At 35.5% G+C, this 4,878-nt stretch overlaps 1 long non-coding RNA gene across 1 annotated transcript; it reads right to left on the bottom strand.

The window, feature by feature from the left end:
- Positions 1 to 2,376: 2,376 nt before the first annotated feature.
- LOC134947751 (uncharacterized) lies at positions 2,377 to 3,250 on the bottom strand. Its single transcript, XR_010182746.1, has 5 exons — positions 3,179 to 3,250; positions 3,024 to 3,097; positions 2,824 to 2,930; positions 2,587 to 2,726; positions 2,377 to 2,508 (listed from the first exon to the last, which is right to left on the bottom strand). It is a non-coding gene; the product is annotated as an uncharacterized LOC134947751 (long non-coding RNA).
- Positions 3,251 to 4,878: the final 1,628 nt, after the last annotated feature.

Genomic DNA, 4,878 nt, shown 5'->3' with positions numbered 1-4,878 from the left:
TTTCGTGAATACACTTTGATTACACAGTCTCCGAGTGCCGCCTCTTTGTTTCTTTGCTATATATATATATATTTTTTTTTTTTTCAATATATATAGCTCTCTATCTATCTATCTATCTATCTCTCATATATATATATATATATATATATATATAAAAATATACATACATATACATATATATCTATCTATATATATATATATATATATATATCCATGGGTTGTCCTGCACTCACATCACAAATTTTACTTCAACAGGCGGGTGCTCCTAATGGGCCATAAGGTCCACTAATAATGTAGAAACAAGTCCATCGAAGTGGAGGTGCACTCTCGCAATGATAGAATCATACACAGTGATAAAATCAATCGTCACCGAGGTTTATTCGTGTCAACGTTTCGGTCCGTAACCGGACCTTTCTCAAGACAGATGACACATCAGTTCAATCGAGTCATCATATATACTTGTATCATATGATGACTCGATTGTATCATATGATGACTCGATTGTACTGATGTGTCATCTGTCTTGAGAAAGGTCCGGTTACGGACCGAAACGTTGACACGAATAAACCTCGGTGACGATTGATTTTATCACTGTGTATGATTCTATCATTGCGAGAGTGCACCTCCACTTCGATGGACTTGTTTCTACTATATATATATATATATATATATATATATAGAGAGAGAGAGAGAGAGAGAGAGAGAGAGAGAGAGAGAGAGAGAGTAATTTTTATAAAAAAAATACATACATAACGGTTAATAAGAGTTAACCATAGATTAACCCCATCGTATACACACAGAGAGAAAACCACAGAACTCGCCACCACAGAAGTGGGGTACAGCTATGCACTTACCACTCACAGGGTTGGGTGCATGTAACACAGCACTCTCCACCACAAAAGCGGGGTACACAGCCGTACTTACCACTCACAGGGCGGGGTGTATGTTGCCCATGACCACATCGCTTTTGTACCCCGCTTTTGTGGTAGCTGTACCCCGCTTCTAGGGTGGCGAGTGCTGTGGTTTTCTCTCTGTGTGTATATGATGGGGTTAATCTAAGGTTAACTCTTATTAACCATGGCCACTAGCTTTCTCATGCACCCCTGTGTGGACTCTATTATCCTGAACCTGTCTCAGCTGTTCCTTAGCAATCATCTCTGAGCCATTGCAAGGTGACTAGTGTACCTTTAAAAGCCATGAAGGGTGTGGCAGGTACACATTAAATCTAGCAGGCAGATGATGTGTGTAACAGCAGTGAAGTAGTCAGGTTTTAAGACTCTGTGATAGTGTAGGACCTGCATTAAGGTGGGGTACCATGGAGATCGGTATGCAGGCTTCCGTGCATTGGCCAATCCACTAACTAATCCCCCATCATTTATTTATTGAATTGTTGAGGATAAGTGAGCTTACTTTGGTGAGTGCTGGGTTTTTTGTTTGTATTTATTAGAGCGATGTGGTCATGGGCTACATGCACCCCGCCCTGTGAGTGGTAAGTACGGCTGTGTACCCCGCTTTTGTGGTGGAGAGTGCTGTGTTACATGCACCCCACCCTGTGAGTAGTAAGTGCATAGCTGTACCCCGCTTCTGGGGTGGCGAGTGCTGTGGTTTTCTCTGTGTGTATATATATATATATATATATATATATATAAATATATATATATATATATATATATATATATATATATATATATATATATATGGAAAAACACAAAAATTCCCAAGTGCGCTAAAGTGAAATGTAATTACACAATTCTTCTAATGTTCATAGGAATGTAGACTGGAGGATATTTAACTCTTGGGACCTGTAACAGACACCCCTCACCAAATAGTCACCCAAACAAGAGGCCAACAGGCCAATTAGTAAAAAGTTGTTTTAATAACATACATTTGAACATATAAAAAAAATTTTACAGTTCAAAATTAAAATTGTGTCAATAAGTACAACCAAAAAAATATACAACCAACACGTTTGTTAGATGGACTTTAGATACTCCCTCACCTTTTACAAGGTGTCAGCTCGAAAGGGAGTATCTTCACAAATTAGGTTGCGATTTTCTGACTGACAAACCCAATGCGTTTCATCTTATCGACTTCATCAGGGGTGGCTTGTTTGGGGAAAAAAGGAAATGATGTTCTATTTGAAAAAAGCTACTAATGTAAACTGAGGAAAATTGTACATATGTGGTATGCAATAAATACCTACCAAATATGAAAAAAGAACAAATTTGCTCTTGATGAGTTTATATACAGAGGGTCATGACCTAAAAAAAATATAATAAATAAATATAAAAGCCCATTCTTAAGTGTATTTTTTGATAGAGCTACTGAGATGTTTTCTATAAATAGTATAGATGGTAGCTAAACATACCTCAAATGTGAAGTTGATCAGAATCTCCTATATCGAGACTTAATAGATGGAACTCTTATATTGGGGCTCCTAACTGGAGCTTGAATGATAATCCCACTTGAAAGTGTATTCTGTTAAAATTGGTGTCTTTTGCAAACTACCTAATGAGAAGGAAAGGGAAATCCAATGTGGACCAGTTTTGAATGCTTTTACCCCCTCTGAATAGTAACTAGACATACCTCAAGTGTAGAGTTGATCAGAATCTCCTATATCAAAGCTTAGTGGATGGAGCTCTTATATCGAGGCTCCTAATTGGAACTTAAATGCTGATCCTTCTAAGGAGTGTATTCTGTTAAAATTGGTGTTTTTAACAAACTACCTAATGGGAAAGAAAAGGAAATCCAATATGGACCAATTTTAAGCAGTTTTACCCCCTCTTAATTTCTATTAATTTGGGAATTTGGGAAATAACATACCTTAAAACTAATACGACATAATTCCTTATAGAGTCACCTGGGGAAACTATTAATTATAGTCTCTTAGGAGTGTTTGACAACCATATGTCTGCATTTTTGTAAACTGCCTATTATATGAAAAAAATAACAATAATATAAATATATATAAAAAAGGGGATATACCTGTATATATGAAATAATCAAATCTATTATATGCATACCTAAGGTGTGGTATCCAACTCTTATAGTGAAGACTATTTCTAGTTCAAATGTTGATCCATGGGAAAATAAACCTCTGAAAAAGCCAATGCTGATTTTTAGTGGAAGGTATGTCACTCATTGAAAATCACTTTCAAATATATATAGGTGTACATACCAGGAATTATGTAGCTGGTTTGATAATCACAGAGATATAAATGACGTAACTTCCTCAGTAAGTCTCAGAATAAATCTTTTCAGAAAAAATGGAAACATTGTCACTGTTTACTAAAGGCACAGTTCTAACAATAAAGATAATAGCAGCAGCCAATAAATTTCACAAAATAGATCTCTTCAAATAAATGGAAACATTATCCCTGTTTGCAAGGAGCACAGTTCTGACAATAAGAATAATAACAGCAGCCATAACATTTGTGGTGGTTGATTCTAACCATTAGATACTAAACCAGCAAGAGAATTACAATCATAGTTACTAATTAAAGCCTCCAAAAATGAAGCAAGTAAAAAACAGTGTATCAACTCACCCTGGGAGAGATTTGGCTATGTGTGGAAGTCACAGAATGAGGCAGTGATTGCTGCAGCTTCTATTTATGCTACTTGCACATTTGCATCTCGTCCTCTAATTAAGAATATTTCTGAGAATTAAATCAGCCTAAATGCAGAAAAGGACTTTATTTAAAGGTCCACAATTTTCTATTAAGATATCTAAATAGAAAAGCCTACTTAAAGTATATTTAGAACTTAACTCATATGTTAAAGGGACTTTTTATTCACATTGGATGGAGCTGAATTACCCACACCTGACCGGAACACCATACTTCCGGTGTGCGTTCCCACATGCGTTCCACCTTCTTATTAATTAGCTGTACACTCTGATGTTAATAACATCAGATAAACAGCTGTCTTATTAGCGCACCGCCCATTATAAGTTCTCCGGCGGGCAGCTGCAGCAATCACTGCCTCATTCTGTGACTTTCACAAATAGCCAAATCTCTCCCAGGGTGAGTTGATACACTGTTTTTTACTTGTTTCATTTTTGGAGTCTTTAATTAGTAACTATGATTGTAATTCTCTTGCTGGTTTAGTATCTAATGGTTAGAATCAACCACCACAAATGTTATGGCTGCTGTTATTATTCTTATTGTCAGAACTGTGCTCCTTGCAAACAGGGATAATGTTTCCATTTATTTGAAGAGATCTATTTTGTGAAATTTATTGGCTGCTGCTATTATCTTTATTTTTAGAACTGTGCCTTTAGTAAACAGTGACAATGTTTCCATTTTTTCTGAAAAGATTTATTCTGAGACTTACTGAGGAAGTTACGTCATTTCTATCTCTGTGATTATCAAACCAGCTACATAATTCCTGGTATGTACACCTATATATATTTGAAAGTGATTTTCAACGATTGACATACCTTCCACTAAAAATCAGCATTGGCTTTTTCAGAGGTTTATTTTCCCATAGATCAACATTTGAACTAGAAATAGTCTTCACCATAAGAGTTGGATACCACACCTTAGGTATGCATATAATAGATTTGATTATTTCATATATACAGGTATATTCCCTTTTTTATATATATTTATATTATTAATATTTTTTCATATAATAGGCAGTTTACAAAAACGCCGACATATGGTTGTCAAACACTCCTAAGAGACTATAATTAATAGTTTCCCCAGGTGACTCTATAAGGAATTATGTCGTATTAGTTTTAAGGTATGTTATTTCCCAAATTCCCAAATTAATAGAAATTAAGAGGGGGTAAAACTGCTTAAAATTGGTCCATATTGGATTTCCTTTTCTTTCCCATTAGGTAGTTTGTTAAAAACACCAATTTTAACAGAATACACT

The sequence above is a fragment of the Pseudophryne corroboree genome, chromosome 8 (assembly GCF_028390025.1).
Source record: "Pseudophryne corroboree isolate aPseCor3 chromosome 8, aPseCor3.hap2, whole genome shotgun sequence".
NCBI lineage: Eukaryota > Metazoa > Chordata > Amphibia > Anura > Myobatrachidae > Pseudophryne > Pseudophryne corroboree.
This window is presented reverse-complemented; position numbering and strand designations above follow the sequence as displayed.